This window comes from Monodon monoceros, unplaced genomic scaffold (assembly GCF_005190385.1).
Source record: "Monodon monoceros isolate NGI ecotype Baffin Bay Population unplaced genomic scaffold, NGI_Narwhal_1 Super_Scaffold_12, whole genome shotgun sequence".
NCBI lineage: Eukaryota > Metazoa > Chordata > Mammalia > Artiodactyla > Monodontidae > Monodon > Monodon monoceros.
In genome coordinates, this window is record NW_021703768.1 from 146,158,987 (window position 1) to 146,175,406 (window position 16,420).

Sequence of the window (16,420 nt, forward strand, 5' to 3'; positions counted from 1 at the left end):
ACCTGGGGGTGAGGGGGTTCCCATCCTGGTCTGTGTGCTGCATCAAGCACCATACTGTCAGGGTAGAGTCCCCATGGGGCCTGCTCTCCGGCTACCTCCTCAGGATCTGTCTGATGGCCAAGCACAGGGGATGGAGTGGGAGGCCCTCTCCCCTCTGAGGACAGACCCTGTAGCTGTTCCCCAGGCCTTCTGACTATGAGGACAGTGTTTGGCCAGGGCCCCTGGGCTCAGCTCAGGGAAAACACACCGGCCTGTGCCCGGTGGCTGTGGAGCTGGGCCCATCCCAGATCCTGGGGCAGCAGGAGGTGTGGTCTTGGGCATGGGGAGCAGCTGGGCTGTGGTCTGGTGGCCACTGTGTTCTGGCCAGTTATGCTGGTGTTTACAATCCACATTTTTAATAATCTGATGTTATGCTTGGCCCTAGATTCCTTCTGCAGGGCCTAAGGCTTGCCTCCAAGATGGTCTTCTAGTTCCTTCCAATTCCTGCCCTGAAATGAGCTGGGAAGAGAGAGAGACATAGGGAGATGGAGACTGAGAGACAGATATAGGAGCAGAGAGAGGGAACTCCACCTGACATTTATGGAGCTCCTACTCTGTGCCAAGTGGATTTATTTCCATTAGTTTTATTTGATTCCCAAAGAAACCCAGCACGGTGTGTTTTCTGTACTCATTCTATGGATAAAACTGAGGCCTAAAGTCTGAAGCTGCTTGCCCAAGCCAGGGCGGGTAAGCCTGGGTTTGATGTCGGGTGGGTGCTGCTCCAGAGCTTGGGTCTTTTCCACGATGCTTGTTGAGCTAGAGATGCACCTGGGAATGTTGCTTCTTTAGGGGGACTCATCCACCTGAGCCCTACACCTTATCCAGGGGTCAAGCAAGCTTTCATTCTAGGTTTGGGGGAGAACAGAGATGAATGGCTATTCTGGGGACGGGGAAGTCCAGACCTTGGGGTCTCCCTTTCCTCTCTTCTCCCATTCAGTCCTTAGCACGGTCTGCCACCACCCCAGCCTGTGGTGGTGGCCGAACTCAGCCTTGCAGTTCAAGGCAGAACTTTCAGCCTTTCTGCCTGCCAGCCCCTCAGGCTCTACTGAGTTAGGAACGGCAAAGCCAGGACTTTCTGTTTAGGAAAAGGTCCAGTGTGGAGCCAGACCTGGCTGAAGCTATGAAAGGACTGTGATCTCCAGGCCTCCATCTCTGCCCCTTTCTTGTCTTGCTTCTCTCTGATGTAGTGGGATGGACAGTGAAATCAGATTTCAACACCACGCTTACCAGCTGCGCGAGTCATAACTCTAATAATTATGTGATATTGTGTTAATAACTCATAAAAAGTCATAACTCTAATAATTGCACGGTATTAATTATGTTCCAGAGACTAGGCTGAGTACTTTCTACCATTCTCTGTTTGAGAATCCTCAGAAAGCCCTTTGAAGTCGCTAAGATTATTGTTCCCATCATACAGATTTAGAATTTACCTGTAGTTACACAGCCAGCAAGTGGCAGAGGCACCATTCTTTTGTTTTTTTTTTTAAATATGTTCATTTTCAATTACTTTTTCCTAACTTTATTTATTAACATCTTTATTGGAGTATAATTGCTTTACAATGGTGTGTTAGTTTCTGCTTTAAACAAAGTGAATCAGCTATACATATACATATATCCCCATATCTCCTCCCTCTTTCATCTCCCTCCCACCCTCCCTATCCCACCCCTCTGCTGTGTGGCATGTAGATCTTAGTTCCCTGACCAGGGACCAAATCCATGCCCCCTACAGTGGAAGCATGGAGTCTTAACCACTGGACCACCAGGGAAGTCCTCAGAGGCTCCACTCCTAACTGCCCTGTCATAGTGCTTTCTTTGACTATGGCTCAGTTTCTTCATCTGTAAAATGGTTCTGCCGGTTCCAACCTCAAACAACTGGTATGATGGTGCAATGAGAAAATGAAGGTAAAGTGCTTAGGACATAGGAGGTGCCTGAAAGATAATTGCCTCAGTTTGTCAGTCATTCAACGAGTGTTTAGTGGTTTCCTACCTGGGCCAGGCACTAGGCTAGGCGTTGGGGAGAGAGCAGGAACATGCAGACGAAGTCTTGCCCTCATAGAGCTCACAGGTCAGTGGTGAAGATAAGCAGTAAGCAAATCCCGACACCTAATTGATGAGATGATTTCAAGTGTGCCCTGTGCTGCCAGAGAGACGTACAGGGTCTGGTAAAGACTGGAAACGGTAAGGATGGCACCCAGGGGAAAGTAAGGTCAGGAAGTCTCTATGCCCTAGAACACTGTGAGGGGTCCTCAGGACTGAGGAAAGAGGACATCTGAGGGGCAGAGGGGTTCTCCCCCATCTTCTCTTCAGCAGCAGGGCAAGCGGACTCAGGTAAAAATGTGCTGGTTCTACAGGTAAGTGTCACCTGCTGGGCAGCTGGGGGGACTTGCGTCTGAGGTCTGTGGAGGCCAAAGCACAGCGTGGCCTGCCTCTTATGGCCTGGCTGTGTGGAGCTGGCCTAGCCCTGCCTGTTGTTGAGCTGACTGGAGCTGGGCCGCTGGTTCGGATCCATCTCTGCTGCTTATTTCCTCTGAGTGACCTCGCTTCTTGGAGCCTCAGTTTATCTGACCTGTGAAATGGGGATCTTAATGGCCACCTCTCTGTTTTGAGGATTTAATGCAAGAATGAATGAGTTATCATTATGCTTTACTAAAAATCTCTGAGAGCGTATCAGTTGCCAGCTTGCACCATGCTAAGCATTTGACAAGCATTTGTTCATTTAATTCATATCACAAACCCCTGAAAGAGGTGCCTTCGTTATCCCTGTGTTACAGATGGAGAAACTAAGGCTCAGGAAAAGTTAAGGAACTTGGTCAAGATCACAGAACTGGGACAGAGTTTACAAAGGGAGAGGAAAACACATCAGGACACGTGCAAATGAATGGAAACCCCAATTACAATTTACGGGGTCCCCACTAGGTGCCAGACGATTTGTGCATGGACCTAGATCTGCTTGCTTCAAAGGTGGCTTCTCTACTTCGACTCCAGGGTCTTTGTGGGGAGGTGGTGGGAATCTGGGGACTCTAGTTCCACTCGCAATCATGCAGGCCTTAGGTATAGAAAGAGGTTCAAAGGTCTCTTCAAATATGATTACGCATACTGTTAGGACTGCCAGATTTAGGAAATAAAAATGTTTTTAGAAACACAACAAATTTGTTTTAGTGTAAATATGTTCCAAATATTCTAGTTCCTTCTAACTCTTAAGCATGATATACCTATATTAAAACATTGTTTGCTCTTTATCTGAAATTCGAATTTTACTGGGCATCCTATGTTCTATCTGGCCACCCTACATACTGCCCCCAAATCACCCTGACAGGATTAAGAGAAAACAAGTTTCACCACACAACTTATTACATTGCCTTGCCTGTAGTGTTATACCGACTGATATATGTATAGATATATTTTTGCGGTACGCGGGCCTCTCACTGTTGTGGCCTCTCCCGTTGCGGAGCACAGGCTCCGGACGCGCAGGCTCAGCGGCCATGGCTCACGGGCCCAGCCGCTCCGCGGCATGTGGGATCTTCCCGGACCGGGGCACGAACCCGTGTCCCCTGCATCGGCAGGCGGACTCTCAACCACTGCGCCACCAGGGAAGCCCTCCGACTGATATTTTTTAAAAGTCCTAAAATTATCTTGGGACTATCTTGCATTTTGTGGGTTTAAAAATCTTTTGTGGGTTTGTTCAATGCTAATATTTAAAACAGGCTACAGATAAACAGTACGGTCCTACTGTATAGCATAGGGAACTATATTCAATATCCTGTGATAAACCATAACAGAAAAGAATATGAAAAAGAATATTATATATATATACGTATAACTGAATCACTTTGCTGTACAGAAGCTAACCTGACATTGTAAATCAACTATACTTCAATAAAATAAATTTTAAAAATAAAATAAAATAAAACAGGCTACAGTGTTTTGTAACCTTAAGTTGATATTTGGGTGGGCAAACTACGGCCCGTGGGCCCAATCCAGTCCAAAATAAAATAAATTTTATTTATACAAATAAAGTTTTATTGGCACACAGCCCCACGCATTTGTTTACAGACTGTCTATTGTCACACCACAACGGCAGAGTGGAATTGTTGGACAAGAGCCCATATGGCCCACAAACCCAAGATATTTACTGTCTGCCCTTTACAGAAAGTTTGCTGATCCCTTTGCTGTTATTATTCCTATTGATCAGGGCTTGCATTCTAAGCAGTAGCAACATACAGGTGGGCTTTGCATGTGAAGGTGGTGGAAGGGTGACTGGAGTTTGGAGATGTCATTTCTAAGCCTCTCACCATCTTACCTGACCCTCGGCGGGTGTCCAGTGGGGGTGAGCCCTCCTCCACCTTTTTCTCTCAAATTTCCTTCACCTTCGTCTCTTGGAAAGGGAGCTCCCCAGTCCCCTCCCCTCCACTCTCATGGAGGTCTGCTTTGTAAATTCAAAGCAGGTTTCTGGTGCATTTTGAGCCCTGTCTGCTTTTCACAAATTTCACCTGGCTAAAAATAGTCATGTGCATAATCTCTTGATTCATGTCTTCAGCCGAGGGGGGAGGTCTGTGCCCTGATCCTGGGCAGCCCTCCTTCTCTGTGCTTGACAACCCCATCTGCCTGTCAGTTGGGGTGCAGAATTTGTCGAGTTCCCATCTCCGGGACTCAGCGTTCAGCTGGGTTTAATCGCAGCCCTCTTTGGAGAGGGCCAGTGTGCAGATTAGAAACAGGAGAACGGCTGGGTCAGGCAGTAGCATGTGAGAATTCACCCATCGTCTGCTGCTTCATACATGCCTCCCTTCCCCAGACCTGCAGAAACAATGTCACCTCTCTTATTTGAACACCTAAGAGGAGTCCTTCCTTTTTTTCTCTATCTGTCCATCCACATAGCCATCCATCTGTCCATCCATCCATGTAAACCTCCAATCTCAGAGCCAGTTTCCCAGGGAAACTGACCTAAGACAAACTCTCTCTTAATATGCAAATAAACTCTGGCCAAGAGCTGTAAAGGGTCTGAGACGTTACCTACTTGTAAGCTGACCTGCACGGCTTCACAGATGCTGGCAGAAGACATGAGACTCCTGGGTCAGAGACAAAAGACATTATTACCTATAGCACTGCAGACAGCATGAATGTCACTGACGTCGGGGGATGTGGAGGGCCAGGGGGATGCCGCACATGCAGTGGGTTTGTGTCACAGCTGAGAGCCCCAAGTTGGGGGAATTGGATCCTTACAATGGGCAGAAACCTTGCCTGACTTTTGCCCTGGAGGAAGACGTTTTCTTTGTCATACTGGATAGTAGACAGACTTACTTGCTCACTGCTCTGGAGGGAGACATCATCTATCTTCCAGGGTTGAAAAGGTAATCAGAGAGAGCCTCGGCTCCCAAGATATGAAGAAAAGTGAGAGACCCATAGAGAGTTGTCTCCCATTAGCTGTCAGTTTGTTAACCTTAACTAACTCTCTGAGCTTTCTTACTGATTGTTTTTGTACATAAAATGAACAGCATTCACAACTGTCATGAGTTATTGCAGGCTTTCATGCTTGTAATGACACATCACCCTTTAACTGACCAGTGAGACATAAAACCTCCAAGGCAATTTTCACTCGGAGTTACGTTTGGAATCATTGCCTATGTTCAGAAACAAATGTTGTAGATATTAACATCGGTGTGTCTTCTGTGTATTACTGATGTTGTTACGATGATTGGACATGATGGGAAACCTACACTATTACACGACCATTTATCACACACAGTTTAGGGATGCCAAAAACGACAGCAAAGTTGGCATTTGGCTATTGGCTTTCCAAAGCAGAGACCAAGGCTGAAGCCAAATAGCATATTTGGGCTGAATTCTGAGGCCGAAGTTGAACGTTGAGGCATCTCAAATTATGACACAGAGTGCTATTATAATACCACTCCATTCATTCAGAATAAACTGGCATGGGGAATCAGGGATGGGACAGAGGGCTGTAGGAGTAGATGAGTGGGAGTCACAACACAAAATCTCCAGTGCCCATGGGTGTGCTTCCTGGCAGAGATAAAATCTAAGGTTGGGCTCTGCAGGGTGAGTGGGAGCTAGCTAGGTGGGGCTGGGGAAAGAGCATTTCAGCAAAGGACCAGCATGTGCTGAGGCTCAGAGTGAGAGAGAAAGTGAGTGCCTGGAATGTTCTGGAAACCAAAAGAAGCTCAGAGTGGCTGGAGCGTAAAGAGCAAGTGGTATGCGGGAGTGTGTGTGTGTACTGGGGGGTAAAAAGGGGGTCAGGGCTCAAGATCAGACTTGCAAGATCTTAGGCTCCACCCTGAGCAAGGTGAGGGCCTTGGCAGGGCTTCAGGTAGGGCTGGTAGTCGAGGTTGTGCTTTAGAATTATCCCCCTGGACAGGAAGTATGGAGAATGGATCAGAGGGGACTGGCTGGAAGCAGGGCGACCAGGGAGAGGGCTGATGGCTTCCAGAGGAAGGAGCAGAGCAAGCCTACCACCCCGTGCCTGGGAGGAGCTGAGTGGAGGTAAAGAGAGAGCTCCCCCGAGCCCCCCTGAACGCTCTTCTCTCAACTGAGGAATGAGCAACACAGGTCTTTTCTCACTCTCACCTCCTCTGATAGGAGAGGTAATGATTCCAGATCCCCATTTCCCTGCCTGCCCGTCAGCCCTGCCTCAGGTTCTTTCTAGATCTTTCCATCACTGGTATTTCTGGGTTAGGCTACCTGAACTTGTGGGCCAGAGTTGGATTAAGAGTGACGCTAAATGAAGAGATCCCCAGGTGATTCTATGCATAGCTAGGATGAAGATGCATTGAGCTAGTCAGTGTCCTGGAAGACTTTTACAAATTTCCTGATTGTGAAATCCAACCTAGTGTACTTGTCATATTGTGACTAAGTTAATATCCAAATATGTTTTAACTCAGAAAGACTCAGAAAATAAACTTTGGTTTTGCAGAAAAAAAGAGGAGTGATGCCAAATTATATGAGTCCTTGCTATGCACCAGGCACTGGGCTCAACATGCATGGTCTCATCTTGATTCCGTTGAGCCGTGGTCACAGCGCCTGGCTAAGCAAGTCAAGGTCAAGGTTAAGTGACTTGAACAAGTTCACCCAGCTTGCAAAGGGCAGAACCTGGGTTCAGCCCAGAGAGTCTAATTCCAATATCCAGATGCTGAACCACTATGGTGAACCGCCACCCCAAATGGGAAGCTTTCTAAGCAGGGTGGTGTTCAATACAGTGAAAGACAGGACAGACTCTGGCCCAGCAAAGTAGCTGTTGGCTGCAAACAGCCCTCTCCACTGGGAGTCCCAGCTGAATGTTAGCTCAGCGCGGAGGCAGGCACCAGTGAGGACTTCCGAGCCCTTAGCTGTGCACCAAGCAAAGGGGTGGCCCGGAGGAGGTGTCATCCTGGCTTTCCTGCTCAAAGTCTGGGGCAGAGACTGGCTAACTGTGCCCCAAATCTGTTTTCTCTTATTCCCTGGGCTCACAGCTGCATTACATTTCCTCACTCCCTTGCAGCTAAGTGAGGCCGTGAAGAGATTCAATTCATGGAGTGTGGGTGGGAGTGATGGTGCCACTGCCCTAAAGCCCCCTGCAGGATCCTTTGTGTCTCTCTTCTTCTACCATTTCCTGGCCATTTGTAGATGATTCAGAAGACTCTGAGGCCCTAGGAGATGCTGGAGCCACAAGATGGAAAATCCTGTGTCCCTGAGTGACCCTGTGAAGCAAAGCCACTAACCTCTCCCCATCACGGGACTTGATATGAGTGAGAAATAAGTTTGTCTTTGGTTAAACCACAGGGCATGTGGGGCTTTTTAAAAACTTATTATCATTATTCTAAAATTTATTTTATTTTTTTTTATTGAAGTACAGTTGCTGTACAATATTATATAAATTACAGTTGTACAATATAGCGATTCACCATGTTTTAAAGGTTATACTCCATTTATAGTTAGTGTAAAATATTGGCTATATGCCCTGTGTTGTAGCAATACAATATATCCTTGTAGCTTATTTTATACCAAATAGTTTGTACCTCTTATCCCCCTACCCCTTATTGCCCCTCCCCCTACTTCTTCTTCTCCTTCTTACTATTATTACTGTGGTATCTTGTGTCACTTACCTTGACTACTGCAGCCCACCTGGTCCAGCCTGGACTTCAATACTCTAGTTCTCAGCCCACAAGCAATGCTTGCTGAAGCCATGGAAGCTGCCTCCCTCACTCCTCTCTTTCTCCACTCTGAGCTGCGCCGTGATTGCAGAGGCATCCCTGCTGTAGTCCTGGGACGGGTAGCTGTCGTTTTCCTTGGCTTTAATGCCATTTGGTCCCATCTCTCGGGTGGTGCAATGGAAAGAACCTTTGGCTCAAACCTGGGTTTGGATCTCTGCTCTGTCATTTATAGTCAGGCATTTACCATGTGCCAGGTACTGTTCTACGTGCTTTAGATGTACTAAGTCCCTGCAGCCTGGAGGTAGATACCAATGCCATTCCCACCAAGGTCACAGAGCCGTAAATGATGGAACGTGGGTACCCTGTCAGCCTGGCTCCTGAGCTCAGCACGGTAACCACTACTTTCCCTCCTTGCTCACTTCCCGCACAGAGCCCAGCTTCCGTGTCACTTGGTAAATGGATCAGAACAGTATTTCCAAGTGTGAAATGTGCTGCCTCTGGAACCCAGAGTCTTACCAGGCACTGTGCTCCCTTCTTCATGGTGGGAGCTGTGAGATACAGTAAGTTGCTCTTTAGTTTCGAGGGCGTTGACTCAGCATGCCCCAGAATCCTGGATCCCTAAAAAAGTCACTCACGTGGTGGGTCCCTGAATCTCCATACAGTTTCTCTCCTGCTCTCTGTAAAGCACGTTTATTTGTTTGTTTGCCGTGCCGCACGGCTTGTGGGATCTTAATTCCCCGACCAGGGATTGAACCCGCGCCCTCAGCAGTGAAAGCACTGCATCCTGACCACTGGACCGCTAGGGAATTTCCCTGTAAAGCAGGTTTCTTACCAAGGTCTCCAATATAGCCGCCACTTCTTGTTTGCCTGATCTGATTAACGCGTCAATAGCTTTCCAATATCATGGTCTGACACTTGGCCACAGTCATCTGCTTCCAGTGTTGTTGCAATGACCGCTTTCCCCGACTTCTTAAAAAAAGAGTGAAAGTTTTTAGAGTTGCACCCCTGCCGCATCGTCAGGGAGTCCTCTGAGGGGGTGAGGAGAGCAGGTCTGGGCAGAGGGAGAAATGGAGCGGAAACCAAGGCCTTCCCAATCTCATGGCGATCTCTGGGGCTGGGATGGCACTTCCAGGTGGTTGGAATGGAGGAGAGGGGACCAGTCTTTGGATGGGGGCTGCCCGTTGGGAAGGGTGTAGCCTTGGGTGAAGCAGCTCACTTTGGCTGAGGGCAGTTCCTAGAGAGAGACTCAGCTTTGTGCCATCATCAGATGGCACTGTGGGCAGCTGGGGAATGAGTGCCTTGGGCCTGAAAGGGCAATCTCCACGGTGCATCAGATTCCTCTACACCTCCTCAACCTTCCATGCTTCTCAGGGTCCCTGCTGTCCACATCAGTGACTTCAATTTCTTAGTATATTGGCTTCCTCCCTCACATTTCTACATATATATGTATGTATATATGTGAAGTTTTCTAGAAGAATACACAAAAAAACTGTTAATACTGGTTGGAAATTAGGTCACTGGGAAATTTGGGTGTGAAGGTAGCTGACTTCTCTTGTATACATTCTTAGTTTTGTACCACATGCATTCATTTTTCTGTAGTACGCACATTTGTGAAATAAATTCATAAAAATCCTGGGAAAATGAAGTGCAACAAAACATATCATGTCATTTCCCAGGCAGTTCACAAAATCATGATGAATCATATTTTCCCTAGTCATCAAAGTGTTAAATGACCATTTTAGTATCCTTTCAACATTTTACAGAGGGAATCGCATATGCTTTTCTTTCAGAAGTCTTTGCTCTAAAGCACTGGATTCTGTACTTTGCCGGCAGTACCTCGCTTAGTATCTCACTTTGTCCACACAGCCCCTTGAGGTAGGTCTTATCATTACCCCAATCTTATAGGTGGAGAAACTGAGGCCCAGAGAGGTTAAACGATGGTGGAGCTTGCTAACGAAATGCCCCTTTCTTTGACACCCACAGTCCCCTCCAGAGGAAAGACAGGGATTCTCAAAGAAAGTTTGCTAATAGGAAACTGAGGTACGGACGGGGAGAATGACCTAAGGGGAAATCAGGGCACTGCTGGGTCTTGAACCAGAGCTTCTGACTCCCAGACCGGGCCTGTGTGTCCCTCAGTGTTGGGAGCTCTGAGCAGGCTCAGGAGGCCTTGAAAGGAGAGACATGGTGGGCTGGGAGGCCAGTGGCCCCGGAGTCAGGAGGTCATCACCCTGCCCTGCCCTGCCCTCAGTTGCTCACCCCAACCCAGGGGTCAGGGGGGAAGGGACTTTATGGCCGAGGGGATTTATGGCAGAGACAACAGTTTGTTCTCTGAGCTGCACCAGCCTGAGCCACCCAGGGAGCAGTTTTACACACATCCCTGCAGCCCCCAAATGGGGTTTCCAGCTGGAGCTCTGGGGCCCACCCCTTGACCGCAGCCTGAGATGGCCCCATTTCCCATCTGTGCAGGAGCCCTATGGGGTCTGTCTGCTCCTGTGAACCCTCCATGAACCCCAGAGAAAGAGGGAACGGCTTGGAGGCCCCCCTGGTAGGGGCCAAACTCCTCCCAGGAGCTCAGAGCAGGGGAGGTCAGGACCCCAGCCAGGGCAGAAACAAGTCTTCTGGGATCCCCTTGCTGTTCCCCTATAGAAGTCTGTTTATGGCCCTGAGGCCCCTCAGTTCAAATAGGATTGTCACCTACTTATTCCTTCCAACTCAAGCCTCTACCCTCAGTTCTCTGTTGCTTAATCTCCAGCTGATCACATCTCCCCATCTTCTCAGTGTCCCCCCTCAGAGGTTCCCCAGGAACTGCCAACCCATTGTGGCCAAACTTGAACTGTGCACTGCCTTCCCTTCCTCTCCCACCTCCTTGTTTTCACCTGTGGTACTCCACTTATCTCAGCTCTAAGCCAGACATGTAGGGTTCTCCTTGACGCGACCATCTCTCAGTCACCAAGTCTTGCCAAGACTGCTTTAAATACCTCCCACATCTACAAACCTCAGAATTCCATCTTCCTCGGGGGACCTCAATGTTTTTTCCTCTTAAGGCCTTCAACTAATTGGATGTGACCCACCCACCTTATGGAAGGTAATCTGCTTTACTCAAAGTCTACGGATTTAAATGTTAATCTCATTAAAAAATATCTTCACAGCAACATCTTGACTACAGTTTGAACAAATATCTGGGCACCATGGCCTAGCTAACCTGGCACACGAAATTAACCATCACAGCATGTATGTGTTTTTGCATATGTGGAAAGTGGGTGGCTGGATGGTTGAGTTGATCAAGGAATGAAGAGTGGATGATTGGACATGTGGGTGGATAGTATGTGGTTGGTTATCTGTTTGGATGGGAGGATGAATGAATGAATGGATGGATGGTGGATGAATCATGGAATGGTTGGTTGAACGAATAGGTAGAGGGACAGATAGGTAGATGTGTGTATGAATGGGCAATTAATTGATGTGTGGGTGGGTCAGTAAGTCATTGAATGGTTGGTTGGGTAGTTGGACGTTGTCTAGTGAATCTGTGGTTGGATGCATATATACAAGCATTGATGGATGGCTGTGTGAATGCATGTATGAGTGGATGCTTGAATTAGTGGATAATCGAATGGTTAAGTGTATAGATTAGATACAAGTATAAATGGATGGAAGGGTGGATAAATGAGTAGATGGTATGGGAAAAGATATATTGGGTAGTGGATTTCTTTGGGAAAATGCTAAATTGGGAAAATCTAAAGATAACAAGACCTTTATTATGGAAGAAAGAGTGGGTAGAAGGAAAGCAACGTATCACGTACCACTTGTGTGATTTATACAAGTTCCTTCATTTCTCCGAGACTTTGTTTCTTTATCTAAAAAAGAGGGAAATAAAATTCTATCTACCTGGCAGGGTGCTGTGAAGCTCAAGTGAGATATGTATGCAAGTGTCTGGCACAGTGCCCTGAATATTGTTAAGCTTTCAAAGATGTCAGTTTAATGCATTCCTCTGCCTCTCCCCCTTTTTCTCTCTTACTCTTGGGTGGTAGGTTATGATTTATAGGGCAGAGTCATACTGAGGTCTCTTCTGGATCCTTCCACCCCAGCTTCAATATACACGCATCACTGACATTGCTGATACGACCCCCTGAACCCCACACTGAGGCACAGAATAACCCTCAACCTCTCGTCCCAAAAGAGACACCACTGGCTGAGCTTCTTGCTCCAGCTGGAATGATTTTTTTGTCTTCCATGGACCAAAGACAACATCTGGGCCTAGCTACTGCTTCTCCTTGAATCTTCTCATGATACTTCAAAATGATGAGAAACACATTTCATTCCCTTGCAGAGGCAATGCTTTCTTCAAGAGAGATGAGAGACATGTACAAGGGCACACACACACAGACACACCCACACCCCGCCACACACCAAGTTTCTATCAGGGGCCTCGGTGGGAAGAAGTTTATGATATAGCTTAGGAGTCTGAGAAACCTGGGTTTGAACCCTGGCTCTGCCATTTTCGGGGCTGTATGATTTTGGAAATGTCACTTTCCTTTACTGAGACTCAGTACCATTATCTGTAAAATGGCAATAATATTGCCCAAGGCCTTTGTGGGAAAGCAGTGAAATCATTATGGCCGAATTGTCTGGCGCACAGTAGGCACTAAATAAATACCATTCTCATCCTCATTGGGAAAAGTCTGGCTGGGAAAGAAAGACCTAAGATATGCCAATTTGGGTTACATCTATGTGTTTGGAGCCCAGTGGAGTCATTGGTAGGGGAAGGATGGTGAATGTATGGATTGATTCATTCATTCACTAACATTTCTTATATTTAAAATCAATTTAACTGAGGAATAATTTGGGTGCCGTAAACTACACCTATTTAAAGTGAACAATTTGGTGAGTTTCGACAGGTATATGCACCAGTGAAACCACCACCACAATCAAGATGCAGAACACTTTCATCCCTCCTTTTTCAGTCCATTCCTCCTTCCAACCTCATCGCCAGGCAACCACTGACCTGCTTTCTGCCTTTATGGATTAATTTGCATTTTCTAGAATTTTATGTAAATGGAATCACACAGTGTGTCCTCTTTTGCATCTGACTCCTCTCACTCTGATTAATGATTTGGGGATCCATCCATGTTGTTGCATGTATCAGTAATCAATTCCTTTAAATTGCTGACTTGTATTCCATAATATACCACCTTTTATTTGTCATTCACAGAATTCTTTAGTAATTTATTCACTCATTATTCAAATGCTTCTTTATTTGTTTATTACTTACTACTTTGTCCATTCATTCATTCATCCATTCCGCAGATATGTACTGTGTGCCTGCTCCATGCCAGGTACTGCTCTGGCATAGCACCAGAGGATATAGCATGTGTATATGTTAAAGGTATATATTATATATATTTATAATTATATTAAATATAATACATATTTATTAGAGGACCTGGAGCTAAAGCAGTAGAGGGCCTGCCCTGAAGGAAGGAGATTATATTCTATGATATATAAGCAAATAAATATATAAAATAATAGGCTGTGATAAATAATATGAAGAGAAATAGAGCAAGTTTTGTGGGCAGGTGTTTATGGAGGTGTGCGCTACCTTATGTGAAGTGGTTGCAGAAGGTGCTTCGGAGGCAGCTCTGTAGATATTTGGGGGCTAAGTAGACAGAGTTAGAAGTGCAGAGATCTTGATGTAGGTGTATATCTGGGATATTAAAGAGAAGCAGGAGGTCTGGACTGAAGACAGGCATGGCCTGAGGGCAGGAGGGGAACCAGGGAGAGTGGGTCCAGAAGCTAAGTGTAAAGCAGGTGTCAAGAAGGAGCGGGGGGGGGGGGGGCTTCCCTGGTGGCACAGTGGTTAGGAATCCTCCAGCCAATGCAGGGGACACGGGTTTGAGACCCAGCGCAGCCAAAATAAATAAATAAATAAATATTTTTTAAAAAGAAGGAGGGAGAGGGTCACCCTAGCCTAACGTTGTTGGGGTATTGCAGTAGAGGGGGAGGGGGAGGGGAGGGGGAGGGCTTCACATTGGCTACTGGAGAACTTTGGTGTTATAGAAATGCAGTAGTCATGGAAGGTGGGGATGATGGAAGTAGGATCAGGAGAAAGGGAGGCAAGGAGGTGCAGAGTGAACACAGACTCTTTTGAGGCATTCTACTGTAAGGGGAGAAGAGAAGTAGGGTGGTCACTGATGGCGGGTGTGGGAGCCAAGGAGTTTATTTTATTTATTTATTTTTTGGCTGCGTTGGGTCTTTGTTGATGTGCGCAGGCTTTCTCTAGTTGTGGCGAGTGGGGGCTGCTCATCGTTGTGGAGCACAGGCTCTAGGCGCGCGGGCTTCAGCAGTTGTGGCGCATGGGCTTAGCTGCTTCGCGGCATGTGGGATCTTCCCAGACCAGGGATCGAACCTGTGTCCCCTGCATTGACAGGCAGATTCTTAACCCCTGAACCACCAGGGAAGCCCAGAATTTATTATTTTTAAGCTAGGGACCATTTGACATATTTTTATGCTAATGGATGGAGTCAGCATTTGCTGAAGGCTCTTTCTTTCCAGGCCTGGTGCTGTTTACCCCGTTCTTTTTTCTCATTTTTTTTTTCTAGAATTTTGTCCCTCCCTTCAGCTTTAAGTAACGGCTTTCTATAGAGGAGGAGGGTGTCTGAGTGGATCCCGAGGGCCAGAGAGCGGGCCAAGGAGGAGGAGGAGATGGGCAGAGGGGAGAAATCCTAGCCTGACCGGATGGCGTTCCTCTCCTTCACCTCAGAAGGGCCAGCTGGCACCGGGGAGAAGGCAGGCCCGAGGCTCCCCAGTTCCTGCCTGAACTGGGAAAAGCATCACCTCGGCCCTGCTGAGGGAGGCCTGGGGACAGGGAGTGGGCTGAGGTAGGAAGTGTGCCCCTCGGCAGTGACTCAGCCTGGCTCTGGGGATGAGGTGAGCCCAGCACCTGCTCTGAAGTCACCTCCCTGGCCTGCAGGCCCCAGGCCAGCCCCTCCTCATGTCCATTTCCGACAGCCTGCAAGCCTTGGGGACTGGGAGGGTCCAGACAAGCAGCCAGGAGGGGCTTCCCTGCCTTTGGACAGGATCCCACTTGGACACAGCTTCTTTCTTTCCTTTGGAGGCTGCTTGGGAGGGTCGGTGTGGAGTCTACAGACATGGGCGTGAATCTGGTTACAGGATATTCCGAGGGAAGACCAAGGTGACCAACCTGTCCCGGTTTAGCCAGGTCTTTCCCACATTTAGCTTTGAGTGTCGCTCATCGTGAAAACCTTCAGTCCCAGGCAAACCACCCTAGAAATAAGCAGTGGATGTGGCTGAAATTCAAGGGCAAGAACTGACTCATCCAGCCCACGAGAGCCAGTATGATACAGTGGGTAAGACCCCAGGCAGCAATCCTGGCTTCACCACTTACTAGCTGTGAGACCTGGGTAAGTAGCTTAACTTCTCTGTACCTCAGTGTATCCACCTGTAGAATGGGGATAATCATAACTCCTATCTCTTAGTGTTGTTGTGAAAATTATACATAAAACTTTTAAAACTGCCTGGCTAATAATAAATACTCAATAGATGTTAGTGTTTAGGTATTATTTGTAACCTTAGTGTCCAAAGTAGGTACTCAGCAAGTGTTTGTTGATTGGTCTACCTATCTATTGATCAATTGATCTACCTTCTATCTATTTACTGAATTTGTGAATGAATGGGGTTACTTTGGTAAGAGGGTATACAAGGGGCTTGGAGGAAAGGGAGACTGATTCTATTTAGCGGGAATCAGAGGCAGATTCACAGAGAGGGTAGTACTCAGGCTGGGTGTTACAGGTTTGGTAGGAGTTTTCTAGTTAGACAAGGGTGAGGGAAAGTTACCTCAGCAGAGAAGCCTGTGCAAAGGCATAGAGGTGTAAGAGCAAAGGAGCAAGTTTCTTCACCCCAGGCACTAGCTGGTTTTAGACACAGCTCAGCAACTCTGTTGTCAAAGCAACCAAACCTTGCAGGGGCTGGTTTTCCTCAGAGATTTTCCTACACCCATGATCACAAATGCTCCTACCCCTGCCCAGTCTATGTTCATCAATCTGTACTCCATCATTCAGCTCAGCGTCTAGTACATAGTACGTGCTCAGTAAATATTTGTTGCTCATCGGCTGTGTACCTGCTGCTGTGTTAAGGGCCTTAGGTGTATTCTTTTCATTTCATCTTTACTTTGCCTATCTCCCATTTTAAAGATGAGAAACTTGAGGTATGAAATAAACGCCTTA